The sequence below is a fragment of the Protomyctophum parallelum genome (assembly GCF_964188405.1).
Source record: "Protomyctophum parallelum genome assembly, chromosome: 13".
Lineage (NCBI taxonomy): Eukaryota > Metazoa > Chordata > Actinopteri > Myctophiformes > Myctophidae > Protomyctophum > Protomyctophum parallelum.
The window spans coordinates 45,227,651-45,242,926 of NC_139708.1; the positions used below are offsets into that span (position 1 = coordinate 45,227,651).

At 45.3% G+C, this 15,276-nt stretch overlaps 1 protein-coding gene across 2 annotated transcripts in view; it reads right to left on the reverse strand.

Annotated features, from left to right (window-relative positions):
- LOC310869691 (uncharacterized protein) overlaps positions 1-15,276 on the reverse strand; it is a 156,294-nt gene that overhangs the window by 43,816 nt on the left and 97,202 nt on the right. The window lies entirely within an intron of this gene.

Genomic DNA, 15,276 nt, shown 5'->3' on the forward strand with positions numbered 1-15,276 from the left:
CGGGTCCTCTCTAGAATGTTAAACAGTAGAGATGTGATGTCATAGTGATGATGTCATATGGCAGTGTTTCCCAAATTTATTCATGTCAAGGACCCCCAAAAAGTGACACTAATTAGCCCCCCGGACCCCGATTTCTCAACCCGTTTAATTTCAAGGACCCCCATTTAATGGCATTTCTATCTCTGGGACCCCCGATTTATATTGAAAAACCAATGTTAATTTAACTCTGAGAGTGTACAAATGGAACCACACGGACCCGTCAGGGTCTGCTTGGTTCCATTTGTACACTCTCTGAGTTACAGACCCATAAGGGTCAAATTGGTTACAAACTATCATTTAGTTGGGGACCCCCTGGAACTCCCTCAAGGACCCCTGGGAGTCCCCGGACCCCACTTTGCGGGAACCACTATATCTGGTGTCGGCAAATCGCTCAAAAATGGACGGCCTGCACAAATCTGCATCTCCAGGCTGGCACGGCAACAGTGTGTGCTGTGTGTGATGTCAGACCTTACCTCCGGTCAGCCTATACATAAAGTGTGAATTGTCATTACTTTCACTTCAGCTCCGAGCTTTAGTGTTGAGGTTTACCCCGGAGGAGTTCCCTGAGAAGTAGCCCTGAGTGAGAGTGACTATTGTCCAACCCAACAGAGGAACCAAAAGAGCTCTCGTTCTCCTCCCAGTCCATTTAATAGCTGCATTTCATGATGGAAGGAAGGACACAGAGGAGTGAGCAGATCCCTTCAGCGGCCCGTCAGCAAATACTAAACTGCTCTGTAACCAGCCGGAAACATGGAGACACGGATGAACTGACATCTAACAGTCGTCAACAGTTTACCACGAATGTAGCTCTGGCGAGAGGAGAAAATTCAAATCAGCCGAGTTACACAGGAAGAAAGCCCACATCTGTAAACAGTGTGACAAGGGTTTCAGTCAGTCAAGTGATCTGAAGAAACACCAGCGAATCTACACAGGAGAAAAGCCATACCACTGTGACCTGTGTGACAAGAGTTTCAGTAGGTTAGATAGCTTGAAGAGACACCAGAGTATTCACACTGGAGAAAAACCATACCACTGTGAACAGTGTGACAAGAATTTCAGTCATTTAGGTGATCTGAAGAAACACCAGCCAATCCACACTGGAGAAAAACCTTACCACTGTGAAAAGTGTGACAAGAGTTTCTCTGTGTCAGGTAACCTGAAGTCACACCTGCGTATCCACACTGGAGAAAGGCCATACCACTGTAAACAGTGTGGCAAGAGTTTCTCTGTGTCAGTTAACCTGAAGTCACACCTGCGTATCCACACTGGAGAAAAGCCATACCACTGTGAACAGTGTGACAAGAGTTTCCGTAGGTTATATAGCTTGAAGAGACACCAGCCAATCCACACTGGAGAAAAACCTTACCACTGTGAAAGGTGTGACAAGAGTTTCTCTGTGTCAGGTAGCCTGAAGTCACACCTGCGTATCCACACAGGAGAAAAGCCATACCACTGTAAACAGTGTGGCAAGAGTTTTTCTGAGTCAGGTAGCCTGAAGTCACACCTGCGTATCCACACTGGAGAAAAGCCATACCACTGTAAATGGTGTGACAAGAGTTTCTCTGTGTCAGGTGACCTGATTTTACACCAGCGTATTCACACAGGAGAAAAGCCATACCACTGTAAACGGTGTGACAAGAGTTTCCGTCAGTCAAGTGATCTGAAGAAACACCAGCGTATTCACACAGAAGAAAAGCCATACCACTGTAAACAGTGTGACAAGAGTTTCAGTCAGTCAAGTGGTCTGAAGAAACACCAGCGTATTCACACAGGAGAAAAGCCATACCACTGTAAATGGTGTGACAAGAGTTTCAGTAGGTTAGATAGCTTGAAGAAACACCAGCCTATCCACACTAGAGCTCTTCAAGGGGCAAAACAAATGGTCCCAAAATCCGAAATTAATCTGTGACATTTTACCGATTCTGACTACAACATGACGTCACTGAGTCGCGATGAAGAGCAAACCACCGCCACCACCCCAGCCCTTCTCTCTGTTTTTACTCACACCGCTCAACGTTATTTCAGCTCCAGTGGTCAGCTCACCACCGAAGCGGTGGTCACCTCACCACCGAAAATCCAGACTATGTATGAGCCTTTAGAGAGACCAAATTTGAGCCAGATTCTCATTCCAGGCAATGCATCGCTGCATCGCTGCGGAGTGCTTTCACTTTCTTAGCGCGATCAAAGCTTAGACTTTTATAAGATCTCAAAGATGGCAGTTTGCCTCATTTTGAGGAAAATAAGGACCGTAAAAAAAAAATATATATATATATATATATATATATATATATATACATTTTTAATTACCGGATTAAAATAATATTAAAGAAAGACGAAATGTCACGTTCTGTCACAGCCAGGGGGTGGAGAAATTAACATAACTCAGTGTTCCTGGCATTAATACATTTTTTTTTTGTAATTTTTTTTTTTTGGTTTTCTGAGCTCAATTGCACCCAAAAAGTATAGATTTTCTGTGGTCTGTGCTTTGTGCTCTGATCTGCCTGTAGACTGTGAGGATAAGAGTCGACCAGGGCCTGACTTACCGCTGGGCTAGCGTGGGCTGCAGCCGCTGCCCCTCTCTTTTGGGGGGGGGGGGGGGGGGGGGGGGGGGCTGGGTAGCCCAAAATTACAACGAAATTAAAACAAAATACGCTAATTATTTTCCGGCCGCACGGCTTCGCCAAAACGCACCGTTCATCCCAGGGGGTTCCGTGAGTGTGTAGTAGACCAAAAGGTGAAGAGGCCTGTTAATAAATGTCACCATGAGGTCGATTTAAAATAAATATATTGGGACAGAGGTTCTTCCTGAGCCTGCTGGGAGTGTACTGTACAGTACAGTACACACACATACTGTGATCTGTTCAGAGATGGACGGACACACAGATTCATCCGCATAGCTCCTATGTGGATCTCTGCCTGTCATGGTGATGCTGTCAATTGGTGATGTCATAGTGATGATGTCATATGGCATTGTTTCCCAAATGTATTCATGTCAAGGACCCCCAAAATTGACACTAATTAGGCCCGCGGACCCCGACTTCTCAACCAGTTTAATTTCAAGGACCCCCGTTTAATGGCATTTCTATCTCTGGGACCCCCGATTTATATTGTAAAACCAATGTTAATTTAACTCTGAGAGTGTACAAATGGTTCCATTTATACACTCTCTGAGTTACAAACCCATAAGGGTCAATTTGGTTCCAAACTATCATTTAGTTGAGGACCCCCTGGAACTCCCTCAAGGACCCCTGGGAGTCCCCGGACCCCACTTTGGGAACCACTATATCATATGGTGTCGGCAAATCGCTCAAAAATGGACGGCCTGCACAAATCTGCATCTCCAGGCTGGCACGGCAACAGTGTGTGCTGTGTGTGATGTCAGACCTTACCTCCTGGTCAGCCTATACATAAAGTGTGAATTGTCATTACTTTCACTTCATCTCTGAGCTTTAGTGTTGAGGTTTACCCCGGAGGAGTTCCCTGAGAAGTAGCCCTGAGTGAGAGTGACTATTGTCCAACCCCAACAGAGGAACCTATAAGTACTCTCGTTCTCCTCCCAGGCCATTTAAATAGCTGCATTTCATGATGGAAGGAAGGACACAGAGGAGTGAGCAGATCCCTTCAGCGGCCCGTCAGAAAATACTAAACTGCTCTGTAACCAGCCAGAAACATGGAGACACGGATGAACCGACATCTAACAGTCGTCAACAGTTTACCACGAATGTAGCTCTGGCGAGAGGAGTAAAGACAAATCAGCCGAGTTACACAGGAAAGAAAGCCCACGTCTGTAAACGGTGTGACAAGAGTTTCAGTCATTTAGGTGATCTGAAGTCACACCTGCGTATTCACACAGGAGAAAAGCCATACCACTGTAAACAGTGTGACAAGAGTTTCAGTCAGTCAAGTAATCTGAAGTCACACCTGCGTATTCACACAGGAGAAAAGCCATACCCCTGTGAACTGTGTGACAAGAATTTCAGTCATTTAAGTGATCTGAAGAAACACCAGCCAATCCACACTGGAGAAAAACCTTACCACTGTGAAAAGTGTGACAAGAGTTTCAGTCAGTCAAGTGATCTGAAGAAACACCAGCGTATTCACACTGGAGAAAAGCCATACCACTGTAAACAGTGTGGCAAGAGTTTCCGTCAGTCAAGTGATCTGAAGTCACACCTGCGTGTCCACACTGGAGAAAAGCCATACCACTGTAAACAGTGTGGCAAGAGTTTCTCTGCGTCAGGTAACCTGATTTTACACCAGCGTATTCACACAGGAGAAAAGCCATACCACTGTAAACAGTGTGGCAAGAGTTTCCGTCAGTCAAGTGATCTGAAGTCACACCTGCGTGTCCACACTGGAGAAAAGCCATACCACTGTAAACAGTGTGGCAAGAGTTTCTCTGTGTCAGGTAACCTGATTTTACACCAGCATATTCACACAGGAGAAAAGCCATACCACTGTAAACAGTGTGACAAGAGTTTCTATGGGTCAGGTGACCTGATTTTACACCAGCGTATCCACACAGGAGAAAAGCCATACCACTGTAAATGGTGTGACAAGAGTTTCCGTCAGTCAAGTGATCTGAAGAAACACCAGCGTATTCACACAGGAGAAAAGCCATACCACTGTAAATGGTGTGACAAGAGTTTCCGTCTGTCAATTCATCTGAAGAAACACCAGCGTATTCACACAGGAGAAAAGCCATACCACTGTAAATGGTGTGACAAGAGTTTCAGTAGGTTAGATAACTTGAAGAAACACCAGCGTATCCACACTAGAGCTCTTCACGGGTCCAAACAAATGGTCCCAAAATCCGAAATTAATCTGTGACATTTTACCGATTCTGACCCGTTCCGAAAACATTTTCAAAGAGGAAACCCAACCCGAATGGATCCGTGACTATTTCATCCGATTCCGTTCCGAGATTTCTTTCAAATGGCGGAGCCGAGCCAGTCCGAGATCCGATTACTTCCGACATTCCAAGAGACCCGACCAGGCCAGGCAGACATAAATGTGGACTTTATGAAATAATATAGCGGGCGTCACGTAATGACCAATTACCATTTTATGATTAAAGTGCAAAAGAGAGAGAGAGACACCCACACACAGAGAGACAGAGAGAGAGGTTCCCTGCAGGCTGCAGCAGAGGGTAAGAGAGACCAAATTTGAGCCAGATTCTCATTCCAGGCAATGCATCGCTGCATCACTGCATCAATGCATCAATGCATCAATGCATCAATGCATCGCTGCGGAGTGCTTTCACTTTCTTAGCGCAATCAAAGTTTAGACTTTTATAAGGTCTGAAAGATGGCAGTTTGCCTCATTTTGAGGAAAATAAGGACAAAATAAAAAAAGAAAGACGAAATGTCACGTTCTGTCACAGGCAGGGGGTGGAGAAATTAACGTAACTGTGTTCCTGGCATTAATACGTTTCTTTTGGTAATCTTTTTAGTTTTTTAGTTTTCTGAGCTCAATTGCACCCAAAAAGTATAGATTGTCTGTGGTCTGTGCTTTGTGCTCTGATCTGCCTGTAGACTGTGAGGATAAGAGTCGACCAGGGCCGGACTTACCGCTGGGCTAGCGTGGGCTGCAGCCGCTGCCCCTCTCTTTACAACGAAATTAAAACAAAAAACCCTAATTCTTTTCCGGCCGCACGGCTTCGCCAAAACGCACCGTGCATCCCAGGGGGTTCCGTGAGTGTGTAGTAGACCAAAAGGTGAAGAGGCCTGTTAATAAACGTCACAATGAGGTTGATTTAAAATAAATATATTGGGACAGAGGTTCTTCCTGAGCCTGCTGGGAGTGTACTGTACAGTACAGTACACACACATACTGTGATCTGTTCAGAGATGGACGGACACACAGATTCATCCGCATAGCTCCTATGTGGATCTCTGCCTGTCATGGTGATGGTGTCATATTGGTGATGTCATAGTGATGATGTCATATGGCAGTGTTTCCCAAATTTGACACTAATTAGCCCCGCGGACCCCCATTTCTCAACCCGTTTAATTTACAGGACCCCCATTTAATGGCATTTCTTTCTCTGGGACCCCCGATTTATATTGAAAAAAACAATGTTAAATTAACTCTGAGAGTGTACATTGGAACCACACGGACCTGTCAGGGTCTGCTTGGTTCCATGTATACACTCTCTGAGTTACAGACCCATAAGGGTCAATTTGGTTACAAACTATCATTTAGTTGGGGACCCCCGGGAACTCCCTCAAGGACCCCTGGGAGTCCCCGGACCCCACTTTGGGAACCACTATATCATATGGTGTCGGCAAATCGCTCAAAAATGGACGGCCTGCACAAATCTGCATCTCCAGGCTGGCACGGCAACAGTGTGTGCTGTGTGTGATGTCAGACCTTACCTCCTGGTCAGCCTATACATAAAGTGTGAATTGTCATTACTTTCACTTCATCTCCGAGCTTTAGTGTTGAGGTTTACCCTGGAGGAGTTCCCTGAGAAGTAGCCCTGAGTGAGAGTGACTATTGTCCAACCCCAACAGAGGAACCTATAAGAACTCTCGTTCTCCTCACAGTCCATTTAATAGCTGCATTTCATGATGGAAGGAAGGACACAGAGGAGTGAGCAGATCCCTTCAGCAGCCCGTCAGCAAATACTAAACTGCTCTGTAACCAGCCAGAAACATGGAGATACGGATGAACCGACTTCTAACAGTCGTCAACAGTTTACCACAAATGTAGCTCTGGCGAGAGGAGTAAAGACGAATCAGCCGAGTTACACAGGAAAGAAAACCCACATCTGTAAACGGTGTGACAAGAGTTTCAGTCAGTCAAGTGATCTGAAGTCACACCAGCGTATTCACACAGGAGAAAAGCCATACCACTGTAAACAGTGTGACAAGAGTTTCAGTCAGTCAAGTAATTTGAAGTCACACCTGCATATTCACACAGGAGAAAAGCCATACCACTGTAAACAGTGTGACAAGAGTTTCAGTCATTTAGGTGATCTGAAGTCACACCTGCGTATTCACACAGGAGAAAAGCCATACCACTGTAAACAGTGTGAAAAGAGTTTCAGTCATTTAGGTGATCTGAAGTCACACCTGCGTATTCACACAGGAGAAAAGCCATACCACTGTAAACAGTGTGACAAGAGTTTCAGTAGGTTAGATAGCTTGAAGAAACACCAGCGTATCCACACAGGAGAAAAGCCATACCACTGTAAACAGTGTGGCAAGAGTTTCTCTGGGTCAGGTGACCTGATTTTACACCAGCGTATCCACACAGGAGAAAAGCCATACCACTGTAAACAGTGTGGCAAGAGTTTCTCTGGGTCAGGTGACCTGATTTTACACCAGCGTATTCACACAGGAGAAAAGCCATACCACTGTAAACAGTGTGACAAGAGTTTCCATCTGTCAAGTAATCTGAAGTCACACCTGCGTATCCACACAGGAGAAAAGCCATACCACTGTGAAAAGTGTGACAAGAGTTTCTCTGTGTCAGGTAACCTGAAGTCACACCTGCGTATTCACACAGGAGAAAAGCCATACCACTGTAAATGGTGTGACAAGAGTTTCAGTAGGTTAGATAGCTTGAAGAAACACCAGCGTATCCACACTAGAGCTCTTCACGGGTCCAAACAAATGGTCCCAAAATCCGAAATTAATCTGTGACATTTTACCGATTCTGACCCGTTCCGAAAACATTTTCAAAGAGGAAACCCAACCCGAATGTACCTGTGACTATTTCATCCGATTCCTATCCGAGATTTCTTTCGATGGCGGAGCCGAGCCTCTCCGAGATCCGATTACTTCCGACATTCCAAGAGACCCGACCAGGCCAGGCAGACATAAATATGGACTTTATGAAATAATATAGCGGACGTAATGACCAATTACCATTTTATGATTAAAGCGCAAGAGAGAGAGAGAGACACACACACACACACAGAGATAGAGGTTCCCTGCAGGCTGCAGCAGAGGGTAGAGAGAGACCAAATTTGAGAAAGATTCTCATTCCAGGCAATGCGTCGCTGCATTGCTGCATCGTTGCGATGCATCGCTGCATCGCTGCGCGATCAAAGCTTAGACTTTTATAAGGTCTCAAAGATGGCAGTTTGCCACATTTTGAGGAAAATAAGGACTATTAAAAAAACTGATTTTTAACTTTTTTTTTTTAATTACCGGATTCAAATTATATTATATATATTATTATATAAAGAAAGACGGAATGTCACGTTCTGTCACAGGCGGGGGGTGGAGAAATTAACGTAACTCTGTGTTCCTGGTATTAATACGGTTAAAAAAAGTTTTTGTAATTAAATTTCTTTAGGTTTTCTGAGCTCAATTGCACCCAAAAAGTATAGATTTTCTGTGGTCTGTGCTTTGTGCTCTGATTTGCCTGTAGACTGTGAGGATAAGAGTCGACCAGGGCCGGACTTACCGTTGGGCTAGCGTGGGCTGCAGCCGCTGCCTCTCTCTTTGGGGGGGGGGGGGGGGCTGGGTACCCCAAAATTACAGCGAAATTAAAACAAAATACCCTAATTCTTTTCCGGCCGCACGGCCTCGCCAAAACACACCGTGCATCCCAGGGGGTTCCGTGAGTGTGTAGTAGACCAAAAGGTGAAGAGGCCCGTTAATAAATAGCCTGGAACTCACCTATGCTTTTTATGGCATAGGCAGCTCCCGGCAGGATCCGCCGGGAGAAACTATGCGCAGCTGTGCGACATGAGACTAATTAATTAGAGCGACAGAGAGAGAGAGGAGCGTGTGTGTGTGTGAGCGTCAATTTTACAAAGGTGCAGACGATCAGAAATCATCAGAGAGTGAGAAATGTTTGCGCTACTCTATGCCGAATTGAAGTGGACTCAGACCCAGACTTTTTTTTCCTCCCTGGAAATAAAAACGTCTGGGTTTCCGAGGCTAGTTAATAAACGTCACCATGAGGTCGATTTAAAATAAATATATTGGGACAGAGGTTCTTTCTGAGCGTGCTGGGAGTGTACTGTACAGTACAGTACAGTACACACACATACTGTGATCTGTTCAGAGATGGACGGACACACAGATTCATCCGCACGGCTTCTATGTGGATCTCTGCCTGTCATGGTGATGGTGTCAATTATTGGTGATGTCATAGTGATGATGTCATATGGCAGTGTTTCCCAAATGTATTCATGTCAAGGACCCCCAAAATTGACACTAATTTGCCCCGCGGAACCCCATTTCTCAACCCGTTTAATTTCAAGGACGCCCATTTAATGGCATTTCTATCTCTGGGACCCCCGATTTATATTGAATAAAAACAATGTTAATTTAACTCTGAGAGTGTACAAATGGTTCCATTTGTACACTCTCAGAGTTACAATAAGGGTCAATTTGGTTACAAACTATCATTTAGTTGGGGACCCCCTGGAACTCCCTTAAGGACCCCTGGGAGTCCGCGGACCCCACTTTGGGAACCACTATATCATTATGTTTTCGGCAAATTGCTCAAAAATGGACGGCCTGCACAAATCTGCATCTCCAGGCTTGCACGGCAACAGTTTGTGCTGTGTGTGATGTCAGACCTTACCTCCTGGTCAGCCTAAACATAAAGTGTGAATTGTCATTACTTTCACTTCATCTCCGAGCTTTAGTGTTGAGGTTTACCCCGGAGGAGTTCCCTGAGAAGTAGCCCTGAGTGAGAGTGACTATTGTACAACCCCAACAGAGGAACCTATAAGAACTCTCGTTCTCCTCCCAGTCCATTTAATAGCTGCATTTCATGATGGAAGGAAGGACACAGAGGAGTGAGAAGATCCCTTCAGCGGCCCGTCAGCAAATACTAAACTGCTCTGTAACCAGCCGGAAACATGGAGATATGGATGAACCAACATCTAACAGTTGTCAACAGTTTACCACGAATGTAGCTCTGGCGAGAGGAGTAAAGACGAATCAGCCGAGTTACACGGGAAAGAAAGCCCACATCTGTAAACGGTGTGACAAGAGTTTCAGTCAGTCAAGTGATCTGAAGAAACACCAGCGTATCCACACAGGAGAAAAGCCATACCACTGTAAACAGTGTGACAAGAGTTTCAGTCAGTCAAGTGGTCTGAAGAAACACCAGCGTATCCACACAGGAGAAAAGCCATACCACTGTAAACAGTGTGACAAGAGTTTCTCTGTGTCAGGTAACCTGATTTTACACCAGCGTATCCACACAGGAGAAAAGCCATACCACTGTAAATGGTGTGACAAGAGTTTCCGTCAGTCAAGTGATCTGAAGAAACACCAGCGTATTCACACAGGAGAGAAGCCATACCACTGTAAATGGTGTGACAAGAGTTTCCGTCTGTCAATTCATCTGAAGAAACACCAGCGTATTCACACAGGAGAAAAGCCATACCACTGTAAATGGTGTGACAAGAGTTTCAGTAGGTTAGATAACTTGAAGAAACACCAGCGTATCCACACTAGAGCTCTTCACGGGTCCAAACAAATGGTCCCAAAATCCGAAATTAATCTGTGACATTTTACCGATTCTGACCCGTTCCGAAAACATTTTCAAAGAGGAAACCCAACCCGAATGGATCCGTGACTATTTCATCTGATTCCGTTCCGAGATTTCTTTCAAATGGCGGAGCCGAGCCAGTCCGAGATCCGATTACTTCCGACATTCCAAGAGACCCGACCAGGCCAGGCAGACATAAATGTGGACTTTATGAAATAATATAGCGGGCGTCACGTAATGACCAATTACCATTTTATGATTAAAGTGCAAAAGAGAGAGAGAGACACCCAGAGAGAGAGGTTCCCTGCAGGCAGCAAGCAGAGGGTAAGAGAGACCAAATTTGAGCCAGATTCTCATTCCAGGCAATGCATCGCTGCATCACTGCATCAATGCATCAATGCATCAATGCATCGCTGCGGAGTGCTTTCACTTTCTTAGCGCGATCAAAGTTTAGACTTTTATAAGGTCTGAAAGATGGCAGTTTGCCTCATTTTGAGGAAAATAAGGACAAAATAAAAAAAGAAAGACGAAATGTCACGTTCTGTCACAGGCAGGGGGTGGAGAAATTAACGTAACTGTGTTCCTGGCATTAATACGTTTTTTTTGGTAATCTTTTTAGTTTTTTAGTTTTCTGAGCTCAATTGCACCCAAAAAGTATAGATTATCTGTGGTCTGTGGTTTGTGCTCTGATCTGCCTGTAGACTGTGAGGATAAGAGTCGACCAGGGCCTGACTTACCGCTGGGCTATAGCGTGGGCTGCAGCCGCTGCCTCTCTTTACAACGAAATTAAAACAAAAAACCCTAATTATTTTCCGGCCGCACGGCTTCGCCAAAACGCACCGTGCATCCCAGGGGGTTCCGTGAGTGTGTAGTAGACCAAAAGGTGAAGAGGCCTGTTAATAAACGTTCAGAGATGGACGGACACACAGATTCATCCGCACGGCTTCTATGTGGATCTCTGCCTGTCATGGTGATGGTGTCATATTGGTGATGTCATAGTGATGATGTCATATGGCAGTGTTTCCCAAATTTATTCATGTCAAGGACCCCCAAAATTGACACTAATTAGCCCCGCGGACCCCCATTTCTCAACCCGTTTAATTTACAGGACCCCCGTTTAATGGCATTTCTTTCTCTGGGACCCCCGATTTATATTGAAAAAAACAATGTTAAATTAACTCTGAGAGTGTACATTGGAACCACACGGACCTGTCAGGGTCTGCTTGGTTCCATGTATACACTTTCTGAGTTACAGACCCATAAGGGGCAATTTGGTTCCAAACTATCATTTAGTTGGGGACCCCCTGGAACTCCCTCAAGGACCCCTGGGCGTCCCCGGACCCCACTTTGGGAACCACTATATCATATGGTGTCGGCAAATCGCTAAAAAATGGACGGCCTGCACAAATCTGTATCTCCAGGCTGGCACGGCAACAGTGTGTGCTGTGTGTGATGTCAGACCTTATCTCCTGGTCAGCCTATACATAAAGTGTGAATTGTCATTACTTTCACTTCATCTCCGAGCTTTAGTGTTGAGGTTTACCCCGGAGGAGTTCCCTGAGAAGTAGCCCTGAGTGAGAGTGACTATTGTCCAACCCCAACAGAGGAACCAAAAGAGCTCTCGTTCTCCTCACAGGCCATTTAAATAGCTGCATTTCATGATGGAAGGAAGGACACAGAGGAGTGAGCAGAGCCCTTCAGCGGCCCGTCAGCAAATACTAAACTGCTCTGTAACCAGCCAGAAACATGGAGACACGGATGAACCGACATCCAACAGTCGTCAACAGTTTACCACGAATGTAGCTCTGGCGAGAGGAGAAAATTCAAATCAGCCAAGTTACACAGGAAAGAAAGCCCACATCTGTAAACAGTGTGACAAGAGTTTCAGTCAGTCAAGTGATCTGAAGAAACACCAGCGAATCTACACAGGAGAAAAGCCATACCACTGTGACCTGTGTGACAAGAGTTTCAGTAGGTTAGATAGCTTGAAGAGACACCAGAGTATTCACACTGGAGAAAAACCATACCACTGTGAACAGTGTGACAAGAATTTCAGTCATTTAGGTGATCTGAAGAAACACCAGCCAATCCACACTGGAGAAAAACCTTACCACTGTGAAAAGTGTGACAAGAGTTTCTCTGTGTCAGGTAACCTGAAGTCACACCTGCGTATCCACACTGGAGAAAGGCCATACCACTGTAAACAGTGTGGCAAGAGTTTCTCTGTGTCAGTTAACCTGAAGTCACACCTGCGTATCCACACTGGAGAAAAGCCATACCACTGTGAACAGTGTGACAAGAGTTTCCGTAGGTTATATAGCTTGAAGAGACACCAGCCAATCCACACTGGAGAAAAACCTTACCACTGTGAAAGGTGTGACAAGAGTTTCTCTGTGTTAGGTAGCCTGAAGTCACACCTGCGTATCCACACAGGAGAAAAGCCATACCACTGTAAACAGTGTGGCAAGAGTTTTTCTGAGTCAGGTAGCCTGAAGTCACACCTGCGTATCCACACTGGAGAAAAGCCATACCACTGTAAATGGTGTGACAAGAGTTTCTCTGTGTCAGGTGACCTGATTTTACACCAGCGTATTCACACAGGAGAAAAGCCATACCACTGTAAACGGTGTGACAACAGTTTCCGTCAGTCAAGTGATCTGAAGAAACACCAGCGTATTCACACAGGAGAAAAGCCATACCACTGTAAACAGTGTGACGAGAGTTTCAGTCAGTCAAGTGGTCTGAAGAAACACCAGCGTATTCACACAGGAGAAAAGCCATACCACTGTAAATGGTGTGACAAGAGTTTCAGTAGGTTAGATAGCTTGAAGAAACACCAGCCTATCCACACTAGAGCTCTTCAAGGGGCAAAACAAATGGTCCCAAAATCCGAAATTAATCTGTGACATTTTACCGATTCTGACTACAACATGACGTCACTGAGTCGCGATGAAGAGCAAACCACCGCCACCACCCCAGCCCTTCTCTCTGTTTTTACTCACACCGCTCAACGTTATTTCAGCTCCAGTGGTCAGCTCACCACCGAAGCGGTGGTCACCTCACCACCGAAAATCCAGAAAATGTATGAGCCTTTAGAGAGACCAAATTTGAGCCAGATTCTCATTCCAGGCAATGCATCGCTGCATCGCTGCATCGCTGCGGAGTGCTTTCACTTTCTTAGCGCGATCAAAGCTTAGACTTTTATAAGGTCTCAAAGATGGCAGTTTGCCTCATTTTGAGGAAAATAAGGACCGTAAAAAAAATAATATATATATATATATATATACATTTTTAATTACCGGATTAAAATAATATTAAAGAAAGACGAAATGTCACGTTCTGTCACAGCCAGGGGGTGGAGAAATTAACATAACTCAGTGTTCCTGGCATTAATACGTTTTGTTTTTGTAGCGTGGGCTGCAGCCGCTGCCCCTCTCTTTTGGGGGGGGGGGGGGGAAGGCTGGGTAGCCCAAAATTACAACGAAATTAAAACAAAATACGCTAATTATTTTCCGGCCGCACGGCTTCGCCAAAACGCACCGTGCATCCCAGGGGGTTCCGTGAGTGTGTAGTAGACCAAAAGGTGAAGAGGCCTGTTAATAAATGTCACCATGAGGTCGATTTAAAATAAATATATTGGGACAGAGGTTCTTCCTGAGCCTGCTGGGAGTGTACTGTACAGTACAGTACACACACATACTGTGATCTGTTCAGAGATGGACGGACACACAGATGTATCCGCATGGCTTCTATGTCATGGTTGCCTGTCATGGTGATGCTGTCAATTGGTGATGTCATAGTGATGATGTCATATGGCAGTGTTTCCCAAATGTATTCATGTCAAGGACCCCCAAAATTGACACTAATTAGGCCCGCGGACCCCGACTTCTCAACCAGTTTAATTTCAAGGACCCCCGTTTAATGGCATTTCTATCTCTGGGACCCCCGATTTATATTGTAAAACCAATGTTAATTTAACTCTGAGAGTGTACAAATGGTTCCATTTATACACTCTCTGAGTTACAAACCCATAAGGGTCAATTTGGTTCCAAACTATAATTTAGTTGAGGACCCCCTGGAACTCCCTCAAGGACCCCTGGGAGTCCCCGGACCCCACTCTGGGAACCACTATATCATATGTTGTCGGCAAATCGCTCAAAAATGGACGGCCTGCACAAATCTGCATCTCCAGGCTGGCACGGCAACAGTGTGTGCTGTGTGTGATGTCAGACCTTACCTCCTGGTCAGCCTATACATAAAGTGTGAATTGTCATTACTTTCACTTCATCTCCGAGCTTTAGTGTTGAGGTTTACCCCGGAGGAGTTCCCTGAGAAGTAGCCCTGAGTGAGAGTGACTATTGTCCAACCCCAACAGAGGAACCTATAAGAACTCTCGTTCTCCTCCCAGTCCATTTAATAGCTGCATTTCATGATGGAAGGAAGGACACAGAGGAGTGAGCAGATCCCTTCAGCGGCCCGTCAGAAAATAATAAAGTGCTCTGTAACCAGCCAGAAACATGGAGACACGGATGAACCGACATCTAACAGTCGTCAACAGTTTACCACGAATGTAGCTCTGGTGAGAGGAGTAAAGACAAATCAGCCGAGTTACACAGGAAAGAAAGCCCACATCTCTAAACAGTGTGACAAGAGTTTCAGTCATTTAGGTTATCTGAAGTCACACCTGCATATTCACACAGGAGAAAAGCCATACCACTGTAAACAGTGTGGCAAGAGTTTCTCTGGGTCAGGTAACCTGATTTTACACCA